This window comes from Passer montanus, unplaced genomic scaffold (genome assembly GCF_014805655.1).
Source record: "Passer montanus isolate IOZ18808 unplaced genomic scaffold, ASM1480565v1 scaffold67, whole genome shotgun sequence".
NCBI lineage: Eukaryota > Metazoa > Chordata > Aves > Passeriformes > Passeridae > Passer > Passer montanus.
The window spans coordinates 3,328,227-3,349,450 of record NW_024371815.1 but is presented as its reverse complement, the minus strand read 5'-3'; the positions used below and the strand labels follow the sequence as shown (position 1 = coordinate 3,349,450).

General features: G+C 39.5%; 1 long non-coding RNA gene across 1 annotated transcript; it reads left to right on the top strand.

Annotated features, from left to right (window-relative positions):
- Positions 1 to 3,010: 3,010 nt before the first annotated feature.
- Positions 3,011 to 19,784, top strand: LOC120511616. The gene is made up of 4 exons (XR_005629769.1): positions 3,011 to 3,122; positions 3,902 to 3,981; positions 11,064 to 11,151; positions 18,693 to 19,784. It is a non-coding gene; the product is annotated as an uncharacterized LOC120511616 (long non-coding RNA).
- Positions 19,785 to 21,224: the final 1,440 nt, after the last annotated feature.

The following is a 21,224-nucleotide window of genomic DNA, read 5'->3' as shown; positions in this document are numbered from 1 at the left end:
TCCTTCTAAATTATTAGAAAATATTCTGTAAGCTACAATAGGCATTTGACTGGGTTATCAATGAAGAAGAATGGCTATATGTTTGGATTAAAGACATAATCACTCTCTGCAATATTTACTTTAGATAATGAATCACAGAAAACACAGCTTTCAGCTGAGGTGTTTATGTCTGTATTATGCATCAGCAGGCTTGATCATAGTGGAACTTTAATGAGACATTTGTGAAGAGAAGTTGAAGTTGTCTAATTACAGACTTTTCTAGGAGCATCTTTTGTTCCCAGTGGGATCTGACCTATTTTCAGAGTAGGCTGGCTGGAAACAAAGGATTAGTTTACCTGTCTCCACTACTGAAAGCTAACATGACTGAAGGCAGTGCCACTTTGTACTTGCCAGGAAAATTCTCTCCTATTAGATGCTAAGCTCAGCTTAATGCTTTAATTGTTGGACACCTAGAATGTGTCTGATTGAAGGTGAACAATAAGAAGAGATGCACCTGATGGAAATTTGTGTGCACACTGAAATTTAGAAAAAGTTTGAAAAATTCTGTTATTTTCAAGCAAGAAAACTTTCAAGTTGTGTCTGTGTAGATTCTGCCATTCCATGTCTTCACAAATAAAGACATCATAGGGTGATGACACCATGGTGATGGAACGATCTTTCTTATACACAAACTTTTGACTAACTTACAAGACACTAATTTTGCTGAGACTACTATCACTAGTCTGGAACCCACATGGAAAGTTTCTGAGAAGAGAGCTGAGTATGTTGTCAGGTGGCCGAACTCTGAGTTGTATGTGGAAGACATGAGATGTCCTAAAATAGCATTCAAAATGTTCATAAATGCAGGATGGGTTTAGAAGATGGAATGGTAGACCAAGAGATGGATACAAGTCAAATTTCAACAAATGTTGAGTGCCTGCTCTACAATGGCAGGCACTCCCATTAAAACGTTGGCAAGCCTAGGAAACTCTTTTGTGAAGACGTAGAAGTGAGATCTTGCTTGGTTTGCTTTTGTGTCCAGGCTTTTATATCCATTTTACCATTGCTGCTGGAGTTTTGGAAAAAAATTTCAAACCTGTTGTAAAGTTCATTAATTACCAATCTGAGGACAGAGATTTTACAGATGACTGAGACCAATCTTCTTGAGACCCTATGAACAGCTGTCCTAAGTGAGCCCCTCTGAGCTCCCCTGGACCACAGGCTGCACCAGCACCTCCCTCAGTGTGGGACACCTCTTGGAGCTCACAAACCCTTCAACATATGTGAAAGCCCATTGCTGATGATTTAGGATGATACCCCACAGGACATTCCTCAAGGTGCAAGCCATGCCTTATGAGAAACACAAAGGGATTTTATGTATTTCACCAAACTGAGTTTTTGGTAGCTGCCTTTGTGCACAAATCAAGATCTATACATCTCTGAGTCTTGCACCCTTATCTTTATGAATCAGTATCCTTTGGACTCTTACCCTTCCCCATCCTGGTGTCAATGTAAATAATCACCAATTTATTCCAATCTAATTTTTCTATCCATGATTCATCTATATAGAGTAACAGACTGAACCTTTTCAACAAGGTTTGTTGAAGTTGTATTTTCATAAATTCCTATTAAAACCTATTTTTTTGTCAATCACCTTGATGGTGATCCTTTAAGTGGACAAAAACACTCATTTATAACACAGGTCAAGAGAACCTTTTTTTTTAGGTCAGTAACATTTATGTCCAGTGTTGCCACTGTGAAGTAGAAGAGAGTCAGTTAAATCACTTAAAACTTGATTATGATCGGTTAACTATCTACTAATTCTCATGACTCTCATCCAAAGCTGTGTAGAATGGTATGATGGTGAAAAGATGCAAATCCTGGCAATGATACAGATTGCACAACCATGATAATAAACCTGTAAATACCAATAGCAATCAGGAAAAAAAAAAAAAAAAAAAAAAAAAAACAAAAAGATAAATGATAATGAAATCAGAAAGCTGAGAGTCCACTACAGTGCTTCAATCAGTCTGCAAAACAATATTGCATTAGAAAATCAGTACATTATTTCTGATCCATTGAGTGAAAGCTGATATCTGCATAATTATTAAATTGACAGACATGTTTTCATAAACAGCAGCATACTTTTATGAAAGGCCCCTAGCTGATGTGCAAAAAACAGTAATACCCCGTTTTGAAGCCAGAAGCTGTTTAGGTAAGAAAGGAAATTCCCTATGTATTGGCTTTTAAAATTCCTGAGGAGACCCAGGAATATCCATCTCTTCTTGACAAGTGATAGTATAGAGAAAAATTATCACTAAGCACATTTTGGTTACCACAGAAGTCAGAAAACACTCACTGCTAGACTTCATAGAGAACCAAATCCTAAAAGCAAAAGTTTTAATGTGAAAATTCTCTATCCCCAGCAGGACTCTGTACCATGAATATCAGCAGTTGTAATGTCCCAATTAGTTATTTTCAGATCATATAGAAGTACCAAGTGATCTCAGAGATAGCCAGGAACAACATATGCACTGATTTAATATGAAATATTTTAATTGTTCTGAGAAAAGGAGTAGGATGCCAATGTCATAGCCTTTTTAAATATAGCCTTTACATTGAACAGGAGAACATTCATGCTTAGATAAAGTAAGAGCTGCGTGGCAGATTACCTAATTGGGAAAAGCAGTTGGGCTCATATCTCCCTCTGCACTGCCACATCCTGTACATTCACACCCAGCTCTCCCTGTAGCCAGCACCTCCTCCAACATTCATTAGGTCCTGTAACGTGGTCGTCACTTGTCTGCTCACTTAGTCAGTCCCAGCAGGGGAAATATTTGCAGTAGGGTGTCTTCTGTAACAATCCAGCTAGTATTTAGAGTCTGCAGACCACTTTTTTCCTCTGCTGCAGAAGTTCAGTTGTGCGTGGGTGGAATTCATCTTACCCAAATATAGTCCACAGAAAGAAATAAGCACTGCTGGGCAAGATTTTCCTGCTCTATTTTAGGCACTGACCTCAGGATGAGATTTCTGTCACCAAGCACCTATTTCTCTTCTCTGACAGTACAGTGAGCCTGTGATGACTCACTCAGATGTAGGAGTCTACAGCTGGTCTGATGAATGCTGCCTGGAGTCTCTTGAAGGTAAGGGCAAGACCTTGGACTGGAGGTAAACCCTTATGAAAAGCAAATGTAAAAATCAGGTGTGAGTAGCAGGCCAGACTGCTGGGGAGATAAACTACATCAGGACTGAGGCATGCACTTAACTGCTGGTGGTGGATTTCAAAAACAGCCCTGGTACAAATGTTCTGGGATTCAGAAATACCTGAGCTTGTACCTGCTACATTAAATCTTGTTCAGGTGTGCTTTTGTCTGAGTTATAATTTCACATTGCTAAGTCAAAAGTTTGATGTTTCAGTGACTAATAAAGACTTGCTTTAATTTGATAGCTATTAATAAAGACAAAATTCATTAATTTAAAAGGCAATAGCTACTTCTAAATAATAGTTTACATAGATGAGAGATAGGTGGAAGAGCACGTTGTTGAACATCACCAACACAGGAGGTGGACACTTCACCTGCCTGGTAAATTTATCTGATTGAGATTGAGATGCTTCTCCCAGCATCTCATTTGTGATAACCTATATCAATGTCTCTAGAAAAACCTTTTTCTATATGTACATTGGAAAACAAATAATTACACATTTTAGTTTATTTATCAAAATATTATATTAAAACGTTAATGCACTTATTTCAATATAATTATTTGGGTTTGGGTTTTCTTGGGTTTCTGTTTGTTTGTTTTTGTTTTGTTTGAAATTTAAAAATCTTTTAACATCCATTCTATAAAACAACAAAAATGCCTGTCTTTCATGACTGTCAACTTTTCCAAAATATTTTTGTGTTGACTGTGGCATTCTCAGCACTCATCAAGGATGTCACCAGTGCCAGCAACCAGAGCTGACTGAAGACAAGCCATTCAAATGAGAAGTTTCTGACACAGGTAAATAAAAAGTATCACAGCAACCCAACAACAGATTAGAAACTCCAGAAGACTGTTGGCTAGGAAAAGGCTTTAGGATCAATATCCAAATCCAAACAGTAATGAAAAGCCTAGTATTACTGAGAGGAAAAAAATTCTTGAGTTGTCCATTCTTTCAGAATAAGGGTGAGTGTATACCTGGAATGGTAACATACAGAATCTACAGTACATCGACATGGAATAAAAAGCAATTCACACAAATTCAGAATCATATTCTATCATTAAAATCTCACTTCTGAAAACATGTAAGAGTTTCTCTAGAAGAAAGTTGGAAATCTTTGTGCAGATACTGTGTACCTTGGCCTTATTCCAAGGCAAAAAACTCTTGTTTTGGAAAGCAGAAGCTGCAATCACCAAACTAGATTCTTCTTCCTCCAAAACTTCATTGCCATCTCTATGAAACTTGAGGTATGGCACAGCAGAAGGTAGAAAGATGATGTCTGAAATCAAACACTGTAAAGTATTAAAAGTTGAATAGTCAGCTGAATAGCTCAAAATTTTGCATCATTGCACACCCACACATGAGCACCAACGGATGTTCCAGTACTATTAGATGAAAAAGCTGATCTATTTATTTTTATTTTGATCACGTCACTTCTCCAACTGTACAACAAGAGCAGCTCTCTAAAATCAGTGAGCATTGCGCTTGCTTTGTAGCAGAAGAATTTGGCCTCATTTTTAAAGAGCTTTCTAAGAGCTTCTTCAACTGCAGAAATTGGCCCACTTTCCTCATATTCTAAATATCTGACAGAGCCTTTTTTTTTTTGCCATAGCCACAATACAGTTTGTAAGACGTTTTTGCAAAGATTCAACTTTATTTCCCTAATTATAGGTTTGATGGGAGATTGGCACTCTAACATAGCTCCTGAAGCCTTAAGATTGTTACAGTTACTTATTCCAAACTGGATTATATTCTCAGAAATTTTGGGGATAACCTACAATCAATTGATTTGATTTGCAGAGTTTTGAATAAAGCATTGGATTCATATTCATGCAGAGTTACATTGAGTGCTCATTGCATGAGCCTGACCATGACAGTGCATTCAGGTACTTTCACCCAGCTGTGGATGTCTGTAACAGGTTTTTTTCAACACTAATGAATATTGGGTTCTAATGCTTTAAGACTTGTTTCATGCTACTTTTTCCAATGCTTTTATCACATTAAAAATTGGAGTAAATGAAGCCTTGTAGTAAAAAAATTATCTCTTTTGACAACTAGGAAGCAGTGAGTGAGTAGAAAAAAAAACAGTCCTGCAGTAAGGAACAAATTCATGAAGCTTTTACTTTTTTAAATCTATGCAAAGTTTCGTTCATTTATTTCACATGCAAAGTGTCATCACTTTAGAGCCACCCAGTCACTCTCCAGTCTCTGTGTGTGTTTTCCAAAATGAAGTGTTCCCTATTGGTCTTTGACATACATGACTATTTGATAATGGCATTTTCTGTGAATTTTGCTCCCTTTATTCCATGTTTTACGGGCAGTTAGAATGCTCATGCTTGCATTCTGTTTAGGGGAAAAAAAAGGACAAAAGAAGATATGAAAAAGGAGAAGGGATGAGAGAGAAGGATAAAGGAAGAAAAAAGTAAGAAGGACAAATAAGAAAGAAGAGGTGAAAAAAAGTATTTTCATGAAGAATTATTAAGATTTTAATGTAGCTGCATTTTCATCTCTTACAAGAAAAAAATACAATTCTATACATGACTTGTATAGAATAGCACTCCGAGGATAGCACTCCAAGGCATGCAGTCGAATATTGATGTCACAATATTTTCCTCTAGAAAATTGAATTGAATGAATTCGGCACAATGCAATATTGCAACATTCACTTTTAGTCATCTTTCGTATTTTTGCTTAGCTGAAAAGAGAAAATTGTTCTGTGAAGCTGAATCCAAATACAAAACAAATGTATTTATTGCACTTGCTGTATAGATGTACAGGTAAATTACTTTGAATGCCCATGTAACAGAAAGCAATCTGTTTAAATGGAAAAGCTTTTGTGTTTATTCTGTGAGACATGAAAATGTATCACTGAACACATGATTATGCTGAAGTAAGAGGTATTTGAAGCACACAAACATGCCACATCTCCTGAATGGGCAGGGTTCTTTGATGCATTTGCAAACACTCAATTTCAGAGGTGTGCCAAGTCCTAATTCATGGTTTTTTTTAATAATACTGCCCAAGAAGCAGCACTTTTAAAGAGGCTTTTAGCCACAAGTGAAGCCTCATTGACAAAAAACAGAAAGCAACTCTGTGTTTTTATCAAGAGCTATTTTGAAATTCCCCAGCTTTCATAAAGTGAAATTTCTGTAATCATGATCTGACCCCACTGACTCCAGGAGCTCACAGTGGGCAGTAGAGCAGAGCAGGGAACTCAGCCCTGCTCTCAGCCATCTACAGCTTCAGCAGCCACAGCCCTGTCACCAAAAACTCACACCAGGGAAATTGCCTTGTGGAGAAATAGTATTATTTAGTCCACTATAGTACAATTCTAACACAGCTCTATTGCTTTCAGGACTCAAAATCCTATCTCTGCATGAGAGTTTACTTTAAACTCACTTGCACTTCACAGTGATTAGTCTAGACACGTTCTCTGGGTTTTAGAAATCACAACCGAGAAAATTATCAACATTTACACAAACACTTAGACACATAAATGCACTTTAAAATCCAGCTCTGAGACTTTTGCCAGTGGCTCATGTCAGCTGGTCCAGCTCCATAGCAGCAGAAGTGTTAGCTCACTGCTCTGGGTGTGTGTATCAGCTCCCGGCAGGCCAGAGTGGTGCCATTCCCAGGAGACACCCACAGCAGTGCAGACTGTGTGCCAGCCTCCTTTCCCAGGCAGAAATCAATGCCAGTGATAATACATTCCATTAATAAAGATAATGCCCAGAGACTTCATTCAAAATCAAATAATTAGAAATTATATTGATTTCTTTCTGGAAGGGAATAAACCTGAGAAAGAGCTTGCAAACCCTACACGGTAACACTCTTTTCTAACATATTCAAGAGGTTAATACAAATAAGAATTGCTATTACAGTGTCTGTGTCAGAAGGCGATAGATCTGGAAATAACTATTTTCTGATGAAAGGGAGAAACAAGGATTAGTAATTCTGGGAAAATGACCTCTATGTTGTAGATTTAAACAGATTAAAAGCTAGCAGTGGAGCAAAACCAAATATAGATAAATATTGAAAGCCATTTCTAGTTTTAAAGCTACCCCAGTTAAAAATTATTGGAGTTTTATGGCTAGATTTTTTTGAGAGGCATATGTTCTTAACACATTTTTGGGGACTGCATTTAGTAGCAATGTAGAAAGGGAAAAATTAGCAAGAAGAAGCAGTAAGGTTCCTAATAAAGTGTATAAGGAAAGTGGCAGCTCTCTTTGCATTGAAGAGAATGTGAATTGTTCTATAATTTTTCCTTCAAGAAACAAATATAGAGTGAAATAGGAATGACAACTATTAAAAATAGTTTAGCAACACTTCTAAACACTTTAAATCTCTGAATGTCAGGAAAAGATTATTTTTCAAATTCAAGTTAGTCAGGAGCAAAGTGAGTCTGGAAGAATGTGAGATAGTTACTGGATTATGTAGATGTATAATGGGTTAACCTTGGCTGGATTCCAGGCACACCAAAGTCCCTCTATCCCTCCCCTCTGCAGAGTCCTGTGAGGGAGCAAAAATAATAATGAAAGGTTCATGGTTTGAGATAAGGACTGGGAGAGATCACTCACCAAATACCATCACAGGCAGAGCAGACTTGAATTAGTGATATTAATTGAATTTATTACTAACAAAATCAGAGCTTGATAATGAGAAAAAAACCTTTTAAAAACTTCCTCTCAGCCTTCACTCATTCCCAGCTCTACCTCCTCCTCCCAGAAGTACACAGAGATAGGGAATGGGGGTTATGGTCAGCTCATCACACCTTGTTCCTGCTGCTGCTCAGGGAGAGGAGCTGTGCCTCTGCTCCACCCTGGGGTACCTCCCATGGGAGAGAGTCCTCCATGGACATCTCCAACATGAATCCACCACCCAGGCATCAATCCTCCGCAGACTGCTGCAGTGTGGATCACTCTTCCCTCTTGGACCCAATGTGGGTCACTCTTCCCTCTTGGACCCAATGTGGGTCACTCTTCCCTCTTGGACCCAATGTGGGTCACTCTTCTGTGTTGGCTCTGCTGGTCATGGGGGAAGCTTCTGGCAGCTTCTCACAAAAGCCACCCCTGTATCTCCCCTGCTACCAAAACCTGGCCATAAAAACCCAAAACAAACCCAGAAGTGACCTGATTTCCTTCTTTGACAAATAAGCAGACAGAAACGGGGAAATATTCAATAAACACAGTATTCAAAAGAAGACTTAAGGACCAGGTTCATCACTCTGTGAGACTGGGAAGCTACTGCACAGCTTTCTGGTATTCTGTCTTGTTTAGTCTTCCCTGTAATCAAGCGACTACAACTATTAAACTTTTATATCAAGTGACTACAATATTAAACTTAGTAATAAAAAGGAGAGTGCTTAAGCTTGAATAAGATAGCAAGAAAACCACAAAAAACAAAAATCAACCAAAAAACCAGAAAATACTTAGGTAAGTTCAAATTGTCCCTATGATCTGGGATTGCAATAGATGAACTCAAGATTTATTTGCTGCCTAAATTATACTACATTTCTCTAAATAGCATTTCCTGGCTCAGACTGACCCAGTGGAACTCACTCTGACATACATCAAGAACTGAGTGGTGCAATCTCAAGCAGTTCACAAGTATTGCTTTTGAGAATTATGGGGGACAGGTGAAAACAGAAACCTTGGAAAGAGGATGTTGCATATCCATTTTTTTAAAAGTGGGTGGAGTAGGAAGGCAGAAATGCCAGAACATTAACCTTGTCAGGCTAGCTCTAACACTCAAAATACTGCAACAAAAAAACTATTTTACAAGCCCCTAAAAAGCCAGCAACAACAGCATGAATATCTCAAGGCCAACTGACGTCAAACAATGCATTTATTCTAAAATATACAAAACACTTAAAAGAAATATATGTGTTATGCTGTATTTTTCCCTTAAAGACCATGAAAACCTGCTAATTTGACTTTTTGTTTAAATCAGCTTGGAGAATGTCCTGCAGATGAGGGGTCCCAGGGTCAGTTTCCTTAGCTTGTACTGCCATTGATAGAAAAACGTCCCTGACTGCTCTCCTGAGTAGCATGTGGGTAAATAGGAGACATTTTGCTGTATAACAGTAAGGGATTTAAAGTAGCTTGAATAGTCTCCTAGAGGATTTTTTTCTTAAATGACTGCTCTACCTGAAATTGTTAGGAGCTATATACAATTGCCTGAAAACCTGATGCCAAGAGCTATCAGTGTTCACTGTCAAACTAGAAGGATGTCCTGTGGCTTCCTGCAAAAATCTGTCCCATTTCTGGCACTTCTCAGCATTTCCATTTATGACTCATACAAGAGCTGGGAGTGCTCCTTGTGAAATTTGTATACAATCTGAAGTTTAATGTGAGTCTCAAGCTCTACAGGTGTAGAATTAAAATTCATCAGATGTAGTCTGAAATAAATAGGACACACTTCAGCAAGGACAGGTGAACAGGTAGGAATAGTCAGCTGCACAAATAGAGGATGGAATACCACTGGATGAAATCAAGTTTTGGAGGAAAGGTTCAGATCTGCAAATTGAAGGGTTTTCAGTGTCACACACCTGCACTGTTTCTACCTACCTCCTCCTGACATTTAGAAGCAGGTGGGTTTTATGCAAGATGTGTAGGAATCCTCACCTTCCCTCCAGTTTTGGCATGGTCTCAGCAGTAATCCTGCCTCTCATCCAGAATATGATAATTAGAGAAAGATGGGAGCACAGGAATACAAATCAGAGAGTGACAAGGATAATCAGAGCCCAAGGAAAAACGGCTTCTCAGGGGCAGTTGAAAGAAATGCAGCTGTTTAGGCTAGAGAACACTGAGAGAAAACAATGATCGTGGGATGCATAAAAGGTTCTTGCAATTACTTTGAGAGCATTTCCCAGTGAGGGACACATCTTCCAGGACTCTGTAACACACTGTTTCTGGTAAGCAAAGCAAGTATTCACCTAATACAGGCCTAATTTTGGGTACTGAGTGGATCCATCCTCCTCATCCTAAATGCCTGGGCAGCATTTCTCATTATGGGTCACATTGAGAGGTGATGTACAATCAGTTATAAAATACAAGTGTACATGCTCAATTACAGGCAAGTAACCGAACAGGCTGGTGAAAAGCAAATTTTTCCACTGGAATGCTGTATATGGAAAACATCTTTGCCTCAAAACATGACTCACATATTGTAAGTAAAGAGGACACACAGTCTGCAAACTCTTAAAGGTTGGTGATGCAGCAGTGTAGTCAACTGGTGGCAGAAGTTGTCTTTGTAGGCCTCCAATCCATTCCAGCTATGTACTTATCAAACCATATCAAATGAAAACTGAGAAGGGGAAAAGAAGGAGAACAAATTACATGGAAAAAATTTCAACTACCAGGTGAAGTGGCTTAGACTGTGACCCACCAGCCTTTTCATGGCAGAGAAGCTCCAGGGCAAATGTTATCCCTCAACACCTCTGTCTGTCCAGCTGCACAGCCCTCTCCCCTCCATTAACTTTAAGAGGCTTTTAAACACCTCATTCAGGCAGAGACACCAACTTGTCAGTGATTTATTTAGCTGGGGTTCTGAATGCTACCCTGAGTGCTTGCAGTCATTTTCATGGTCCACCCACACCTCTTCTTGATATTTTCTTGATCTTACCTTCTCAGTGTTTTCTCTTGATCCATTTGCTTCTCTGCCCCTTTCATGAGTACAAGATTTCATATGAACAGCCAAAAACCACCACCAGGTACTCCTTGCTGGTGCTTTGTGAGATGCTGGAGAAGGGACCCTTGATATCCTCCAGAAAGGAGCTGAATTATTTAAAATATACTTAGATAAATGAACACAGACATCCTTTGCTGAAGAACTGGTGAATGTGTCTATTTTAAGAGCATGTTTTCTGTTGTTGGGGATGAAGGTGGTGAGGATGAAGGTGAGCCTGCCTGACAGCTGCATCTCTGTCTCTCCACGTCTGCAGAGAGGGAACATCTTGCGACAATTGCACGGTAAAGAGCATCATGTCTCCATCCTGAGCTGTCTGCACTCTGCTAAGATGTCTCCTGCCTTCACATTCAATTCATTTTGTGTAATTGAGCAGCTTTTGTTTGTGCTTCCTCTTGCCCAGCTATCAGACAGAATAGCTTTGCCTTCCATCTTTTGTAAAGACAGCACTTGTGGTTTTGTAGATGATGTAGGCTTCTGGGGGGAAGATTAAAATTTTCCAGCAAAACAAAGAAGAACCTCTGACTGAAACATTTAAATTCCAAGTGTTGAGAGAGGGAACAAAGTGTAAGCAGAAAAGAAAGTGCATTTGCATTCTGGGTGCATTTTTCTGCAAACACTCCTCATAACCCTGGGCTTGAATGGCAGCTGAGTAGCAGTGCTGCTTGCAGCACTGTTTATTACCAGAGGCAAACACTTTCGCCATAGCTCTTCTTTTAAGTTTTGCAAAAAACATTGCCAGTCACTGTGAAGACATTGACAGAAACATCAGAGAAGGTGTAGAATGTAAATATTTGTGTTCTGGCTGTAAAACCAGCAAACTAAAAAGGCCTAATTTCTCTGAAGTTCTTCAGGAGTGAACCTCAGAGCTGTGGACCCACTGCGTGAGCTGGTCCCCAAAATGTCTGTGTAGGCAGCCTCTTTCTTCAGCTGAACAGTACTGATCATAATGAAAGCTAATTATATTGCAGTTAATAAGGGGTATACTATCACAAAACTGTACACACATACAAAGATCAGAACTTTCCCCCGTTTGTTACATCACTTCCTAAAAAATCCAGCTGCAGAAAGGTTCTTGTCTGGCAATCTTCCAGATGGGAGTTTGTCCACACAAAGGCCTTCTACAGGAAAACACAAACAGAAATACTCTTGACAGATGACCTAAAAGAATCTGGCATCTATGCTGTGACCCAGCAAATCCATGCAAAAGCACCTGTCAGACTATTTGAGGGGAAAGGATTAGCATCTCTGATAAATACATGGTAGGAGGGCAGTTTCCTCATAGGCTGGTTAGCAATTTTTAATAGGACCTATTCCCCTCTACATGAAGGTTGGGCTTGATGATCTTGGAAGTCTTTTTGGACCTTAATGAGTCTATGGTTCTGTGAATATGCATTAAATAATTTGCATTTTTAGCAGGAACACACTGGTTTGCTTCAGTCTTGCAAGGTAAATGCCTCTGCCCTTCCACCACCTTGCCTTGCCTGTGAAGAGTTTAAAAGATGAATTTCACAGGACTGACAGGCTCCCCACTAGGCAGCCAGATGTATAACAATCCTGGAAATCTGATCTTGGCTTGTATTTGCAGAAATTCACCTTCCATAAGTTTTCCTTGCAAGAATTTTGGGCTCAGGATCACTGGGGCACCCTCTTCATACTGCAGTCAAGTTCAGGGGTTACACCTGATATTTTAATCCAGAACCACATATCTTCCAAAAAAGAATATTCCAGTGCAGACAAAAACAGTCTTCATGGCAAGAGGAGTCACATTGTAGATCCTATGGGTTCAGACCTGTCCAACTTCTCAGGGCTGCTACCTATCAGTGGGTAGCTAAGAACAACAAGTGCATACAAGAGCTGTTTGCTTCAGGACGCGGTAGAATCTCCACCATAGAAGATTTTTTAAGGATAGGGTAGATTTGTCAGAAATATTAGGAATATTAGAAATATTAGGAAGAATATTATGAAGAATATTAGGAAGAGCTTGCTGCAAGACATAGCTGAGAGTACCTGACCTCTGCAATCTCTTCTGAGCCATGCTGACTTTTTTCCAGGTCACTGGCCAGAGCACTGTCTCATTACATTTCAGATTTTGGGATGCTGGTTACATCCTCTGCATTTGAAGCTCTTGAGGTCCAGGCAGATTTTAAGCACATTCTTTCCAAAGCAAACTCGCAGAAAAGGGTGGAGAGATTAAATGAGCAGTTTGCAGAGGAAAAGCTTTGTGCAACTCTTCAGGAAATCCTTGCATTAGCAGTGGAATAAACCTCTTCTGCTTGCCAGGTACTGACAAATGGGGAAAGTACAAACAATTTAAATAGAAAGGTAGAGATGAGAAGGGAGAGGCCACAGGGTCAGCTGCCTCAAAAATGCATTAACATGTGTCCTGCCACTTAAAGCAGGTCTGAAGAGGCTGAAGTACTCAGGTCTTTCACCCTAAATATTTGTGTCTGAGAAGCAGCTCAATGTAAGAGATCTCATTTAAATGGTGCAAAACTGAAAAATGCATGCCTCCTGAAGATGCAGCCTGCAGTGCACTCACAGAGCTGACAAATGAGGAAAATGCCAAAGATGCTGTCTAGAAGGCCAATATGGCCCCCCAAGAACAGCTCCCAGCGTCACTCCAGCCCTTTCTGGGATTCCTCAGAAGGCAATTGAGAGTAGGACATTTGCTGGATAAAGCAATTTAGCCACCCCCTGTCTGCCACCTTTCCTATCTGCCACCTCTTCCTCATACTAACAAGAGGTGGGCAGAAGAAACCTCATTCCAAGCCAGGTGGGCATGGATTTATGTGATGGGATGTTTATGTGATAGTGAAATCACATAAGTTTGGTCAGACAAGAGGCCCAGTGAACTCAGTGGAGAAGCAGGAACCTCTTCAGTAAAGGCCTAAAATATTTAGTTGAAATCGAAATACTTTATTGTAATAGACTTCCTCATTTGGTATTAGAACTAGTTGTTTCTTTACTGTTATATACAGAAAGCCATACTTCCTCCCTCAGCTAATTTTTGTTAGCGCACTAATTTTTCACCCTCAGGGCCCAGTTCTGATTACCTGCAGGCTGATGGTACACACATTTGTGTAACAACACTGGCTCTAACAGCAATAGCTCTCTATTCATGGTGGTGTAAGCAAGATAGGAATCTGGCTCTCAAAGCTCTATTTAAACTTGACCTGGATGATTCATGCCTTTGAGATCTCAAAATGAGATTACTGCAAAGTGCTTTATAGTGGGCTGCCAAAAGGGCTAATCCATTCCCTGAAGCTAATGCACAGTACAGCACCTTGATTGTTATCAGAGGTGGGCAGAGAGGGATCTGCCTACTCACTACTTGTCTGTCAGCATTTTCTGCTTTTTAGTGCCTAGAAAAGGTCTACAGTTTTGCTTTTAGCTTTTAAAGCTATTAACAGGCTGGAAATTGATGTTGCCAAGGACATCTGTAAATGTGCCTTGGGGATGTATAAATACTTTATAGTATTGAATTGTTCCCCTTTTCGTTAGCCACAGGAATCCTATCAGACTGATGAAGGTAATTTCCAGTGATGCCTCTGAAACCAAACATGAAAACAAGATGGTGACTCTGCCATGCCTTTCCTCTGGACTCCCCACCGTGAGATCAGATGCCCTCCATGAGCCTTTCACTATCAGATTTAAATTAATTTGAATTTGGAGGTTCCCTTGTGAACTTTCTTCTTTTACTACAAACATTGAAACCATTTATATCATAGCAAAATTCTCCTCACATGTAATTTTTTTTCTGATTCATGAGGATCAAAACAGAAGCTCACACAAATGTGCTTTGTACCTACAGGCTTTGTAGTGTGCTCCACAGGAGCAGCAAGTGCAGCAGAGATGTATTTCTGCCTGTCATACAATTTGCTCAGAAATCCTTTCCTGTGATGTGCAGCATTCAGCCTTTGCATGCCTTTGCAGTGGCACAAGGCTTGATGTAGCTGTAAAAGTACTGGGAAACAGAGGAAGAAAAGATAAGTGTGTGCTTCAGTACAGAAGACCAAAAAACTGTGCTGAAGGTAGGTAGAGATTTGTAGGCTATTGTAGTGTCCTGAATTTCCTGCCCTGCCTTGCACACATGATGACTCTCTGGGAAGCTCAAATTAGTATGCATTTTATCAGCCCCTATTCTTTAATAATGTATCTTTTAATAGGGACAGCTGGATCCAAGGCAATCCCTTCAATCAACACTGACAGCTGTAGCTGTGATATTTACTCCTCTGATTCTTTCCTGCACTCACTGACCTCATGCCTGTGGGATTACACACCTAGTTTTAGGCTTCCAAATTTGAAATGTTTGACAGCAGGAGATTGGTGAGACTTGCTACCATTAGAAGGATTTAGGAACTGTCACAGGTGACAACTCTTGGACATGTCTTCACTTCTGCCTCACTGAAGGGGAGGCAATAAACTGACACCCCTTAAATAGTGGCTCTGATCCTTACACTGGCTGGCAATTTGCTCATAAAGGTTGACAATTTCAAGAGTTAATGGTTACATTAGCCCTTGGTGGAAAATATTGGCAATGAACTGTAATATTCCCATGATGAAGTCAGAAAAAGCCCACCTACTTTTATCTCCATTTCATAAATGCCTGAATTTAGAGACCATGCTGTCATATCAGTGATAATGTCAAGGATGCAAACTTACCTGTCTTCCACATCCATTGCTATGCTTCCTACTTCAGTGTTCAATTTATGCATTTTGTTGGCAAAGTACAAATCCTAAATTATTTTGATCATAATCTCCACTTCTAACTAGTTTTTAATCACAGAATACCTGGTTCCTGTTATGAAAAAAGGATATTATAGCACAAACTTTGGAAGCCAGTAAATAAAGCTACACATTTTTTTCCTTAGAACCCTTCCATGGTTATGTTTTGTTCAAAAATTAATTTAAAAGTATTCTATTTGTTTATTTGTTTATGGAATCATCTTTTGGGTTGTGCAACAATCTTAAAAGAAACACTTTGTTCCTGCTGCCTGCTTGGCATTGGTCAGGCCACATCTGGCAGTCTGTGTCCAGCTCTGGGCTCCCAGTACAGGAAGAAAAACCATGCACAAACCTGAGCAGCCTCCCCTGCAGGCAGCCTGGGGCTGGAGTACAGAGTGTGAGACAGGGCTGAGGCAGCTCCCCCTCCTCAGCCCTGGCTGCTGGGCTCAACTCTCTGAGAAGGAGGTAAGGAAAGGACAGAGCCAGGCTCTTGCCAAGATGGATAACAGCGGGACATGAGGAAACTGTGACAAGGTGCAAAAAAAACCCCCAAAAACAAACAAAACAAAACAGGGAAAGTCCAGATAGATGCTTGGAGAGAAAACTTACAAGGAAAGAGATAAAGTGTGAAAACAAGCACTGATACTGTGGAATATCCAGCCTTGGAAATACTCAAAACTCAGCTGCATGAACCATTAGCTCCCTGGTCTCTGAAGCCAGGCTTCTGCTCTGATCAGGGTGTTGGAGGAGACAACTACACGGGTCCCTTCTGACCTAAATTATTGTGTGATTTTTGTGTGATTCTGATTTGTGTATATGACCTTTTTGCTTTAAGTGCTCTTTGAGATCACTATTTGGGAAAAAAAAGCAAGGAGAAACATAGGTCTTCCTTGTAGAAAGCAATCACTGTTAATGAAGTTAACACCCTTCATGTAAGGAGCTTGAAGGAGAACCCAAAGGTACATTCATACATATGCATCCACCAAACCTTACTGAAAGTATAAACAGGGAAAAAACCCCAGCAGTTTTTAAAAGCAAACCTAAAAGTCCTGTGATTTCAAGTCCAAGCAAAAATGTAAAAGAATTTGATCATAATTTTGATATCATAATTTTGCATTGTCAAAACCTTGGATGAGTTTTGAGACTAAGGTGGAGTCATGTCAGAAAGTAAGGGCTGAGACAAAGAGCTATCAGCTCTGAACGTGCATAAGGGATTGCTGGAGGCCTGAAATTATCTCCAAAATGTTATTTCTAAGTGTTTCAAAACTTTTTGGCCATATCCCTTTGTTAACCTGCTCTTCCCTTCCTCTCCCTCCTTTATCTATGGAAGCTGTTTCAGAGTTGTGCCAGTGTCAATGTCTGCCAAGCAGTGAATGCACAACTCCCCAGGGAATGAATCACCTGCAGTAAGCTTTGACTGGAATAGCAGTGAGTTCAGGAGTCCCAGAAATAGCCAAGGTCTTCCTAAGAAATGAGAGACAAAGGAAAATACAACCTAGAAAAAATATAGGCAAAATATAGGGTTGTGAAAAGTTCCACAGCATCTCAGACTGATGTTTTTGTTTTCTACAGATACTTCCTTTGACATTCCTCCAAAAGTTTTGAGCATTCACTACATAATAACTATTATTATGTATTTTTATTATTATTGAAGGCCTAGATGGCATTCAGACATTTAAAAATAGCCATCTCTTACACAATGTTTTGCAGTTTCTCTTTCTTCATGTTTTAAATTTTGTCCAGTGGAGTCTCAAACTCTCACAGAATGACCTGAAAGACCCTTGCACAAGGCCCTCACACAGATAGTTTTTTAACTGTTAACTTTCACATAAGTCACCTTGAAAGGAGTTAAAAAATACCTGAATATGCAAAAAACTTTGGCCTGAAAAAAAGACGGAACCAAATTTTAGCTAGCCTAATAGAGACCACTTCTCAGTTTTTTCCTAAATTTATCTAACAAGGATTTTAACAGCAAGTGAGCACTCAAAGACAACTTCCACAATTTTTTCATGGCCTCTGCTGATGAAGAGCGCAGCGATGGACTCAGCTCTGTTCTGCTCTTTAACAGCAACACACAATACACAGGATTTTTCAGAGAAGGCCATGTGTTCCAGGTACTGAGAAAATAGCACTATGCAGTTTGTGATGACCCTAAACCACTCGGACTTTCTCCTGTTCTTTCCCAATAGCTCTTTAAAGGATTTCTCCAGGTTTCTAGATGCCTTTTTCCATCCCAAGCACACTTACATGTCCTCCCACTCTGAAGCTATTTATTGTGCCAGGCTCTGTGTTTTTCTTCCTGAAATTCCTCCACCTTCTGAAGAGGCATTTTCCTATTAAAAAGAATCTTTCATGCCAGGAAAAGGTTAAAGATTTACCATGCATCATCTGGGCTGTGGTACCTTTATATATGCATGTTTTTAGTTTGTTTTAAACAGAGTAAAACCTCAACAGAGCTCATTGCCACTTCATATAACCCTACTCTAATCATAGGTTAAGCACAAGCATGCAATTACTGATAACTTATCATCTGCCAGTCATCAGAGAAAATATTCTTACCTGCACATTGATTTATAACTAATGATTTGGACCAGGTTATGCACTTGCCTTCCACTGGGGAGAAAGCCTGTACTCTGAAATCATTGCAGCTATTTATGTGAGCAACTGCCTGCCAGCTTGAACAAGGGGTTCCTCACAGAGACTCCTAATCCATCGTAATCCATCCTTCAATTTGGTAACAAACAGTGGTTTTGAAGATCTGACTTGTATTGAAATTCAATGTGTTTCCATCTGCTAGCCAAATTTGCACAGTTATACAAACACACTTGGTATCTACAGAGCATTCATTGCTTGCATGTTAGTGTCCTAGAGATGACTTGGGCACCTGTCATTTTCCCTTGATTTAGGAAAGATTTAGAGATTTAGCAAATACTTTAGTTTGTGGGCTTAAAATCCCTTACAAAACCCTAGGATTTGTGTGCCTTGTATTTAAACCAACATCCTTGAAGAACAGATACCTACATCAATAGAGGTGAAGGTACCTTTTGTTTAATGACTACAGAAAGAGATTTAGTCTATATTTTTCTTTTATGTCCAGGGAAACACATCTTCAACATAGCTAGGAAGAGGTACCTGAAGCTGTGATGGAATGCTTTTGAACTTTTCAACCTGCTGGTTCTCCACTCCCACATCTCCATCGACAAGAGCTGGAGGAGCGTGAGATAAATGCAAACACAGAATGAAACCTCAGAGCCCAGATTTCCTTCTGCCTGTGGAGAAGCAACAATTATGCCTCTGATTAAAAGAAAGTCTGCAGCAGCCAAGCACTGATCAAGTTTGAGCAGCCTAATGACTTTGCTAGCACATAATGTTTGATAACAATCTCCAGCAGACCACTGATGATACAGATCCCTCCTTTTGGAAGGGAGTGATAAAACCCCCTGTTCTTGCTGATTAACTTGTACATACCAGGCCATGATCCAACAGTTTCTCAGCCACCTGTGCAAGTGAAATGGGGCTCTGCTCTTGCAGTAATTTAGCTCCTAATATTTTCAGGCTGATAAAAAACAGACCACCTCAACTAATGGCAATTTTTACATAATCCTTTTTATTTTCAAACCAGCCTGCCCACCTTACATTGCATATAAGCCATGGCTGCATTTACAACTGCATCTCCTCCAGAGTTAAGATCTAATGACACACAAGCAAAACCGTGCCTTTATATTCCTACAGATGCAACTTAGATCTATATTTTAATTAGGAAACAACTGTGTCTTTATCTAGAGAACAAGTAAGTTCTAATAGATCTTAAGTTCATGTAAACTCTGGGTAATTTAAATTGAGTTTGTCTATGAAAAATGTTTACATTTATTGTATGATAGAAGTGGTTGGGATTCACACCTGCTCAAGCAGCTACCAACACATGGACAAGAGTTCTCACCTTTCCAAATATCAGTAACAATTCCTGTTTACCTTTGCATGGTTGTCTGAGCAAAAAGCCATGAAAAAGTAATCCCATAGTGACTGAACTGACTCATTCAATCCCTGCACTGTTCAAACATACACAGAATATGTATACAGCAGTCCACTTGCTGGTTTTTCTTCCTAAGTTTCAAGTTTATGTTCTGGAAATGTCTTCACTTTTCATCATATGAAAAAATCTGGAAAAAATCGTAAGTATGGAGATGAAGTGTTAGTTTCATCCTTCATTTCTATATCCTTTAATATAGCAATAAAATGAAAGCTGTTCCATGCTGACAACCTAAAGGCTATGGGGCACTAAAGTCAATTAAATGGCAATCAAGCCTTCAAGTCACAAAGCAGATTATGTCAAAGGCCCTGAGCTTCTTCTAAGGAGAAAACATTCAGTAACCCTCTATTTACACAATTGAAACATCATAAGCATTTTCTCTGAGGAATTTACACCAACAAAACCTTAGCAATTCACTAAATATTCAAACAAAAAAAAAAGTGATTTCAAAAATCAGACAAAACCTAAATATTTATTAATTACACTGTTGAACCTCAAGTGCCAACAGCACATTTTACCTCCCTAAAGCAAATTCTGAAGTTAGCTAATCAATACTCAAGCAAACTACTGATTTGTTCCATAAATATGAATGCATTCACATGCTTTGCAGTGTAAGGAAAAAATGACATTCCCAGAAAATGACTAAGTTCGAATACTACATCTCCTGGCAAAAAAAAAGTTTGAAATTCTGCCAGCTGTATGCAGAAGATAACCTAGCATGACTTTGCTTTCTAGAGGTAGTAACAGACTGATTTCTTTCCCTGCAACAGATTTAGCCAAACACAGTTTTTATGCCAGTTTTTCTACTGAAGTAACTGGGGAGGAAAAAAAGCCAAGAACAAAAAAAAAGTCAAAAACATACTAATTTGGTGGAAAAGAGAGGAAGTTTGCAAGAAATATGATTAAAGAGAAAGTGAAAATTTCAGATGCAGATAAAATTATGACTGTATTACCTCAGGGCCTTTTTTTCAATAAGAGATAAGCATTAAAAGTTTCATTCTGGACCTGAGTTTGCTGCCTAACAGCTTAAACATTTACATTTGGCCAAAATTTCCAGCTCACTTTCCACCCAGCCTGGAAATCTGCCCAATTTACATTTGGCCAAAATAAATGCAAAATGCCACCATTTTAATTGGATGTTATTTGAAAACCTCGCAGATGGAAGTAATTCCACAAAACATAAAGCAATTTGGAAACAAAAGCTGCTGGTTTACATCCCCCAGTGAGCATTCAGGCAGACTCACCCAAACAATGATGTTCAGTTTAACCAAACTACCTGATGGGCAAAGATGCTTGTTCCACCTGAGAAAACCCGCCTCCACAAAGTATTTAAATCAGTTTTTAAAAGGGAAAAAACCCACAAAGCAGGACTTCCTTTGTCAGAAAGAATGCCCCTCTTCTGGGAAGGTAACCCAGGAAGGAGGGCCAGAGGAAGGAATTAACTTTTGGATCCTGCAACAAAGTGGAGAGCTTTGAAATACCTTCAGGTTTGGTCACCCACAGCAGAAGGAAACCATTGTTTGCTGTCAGTATCTGAGTGTAGGCACAGAGTGGAGGTTTTTGTAGCAGCTGGTGAATGCAGCACCTCCTGAGTGCCTG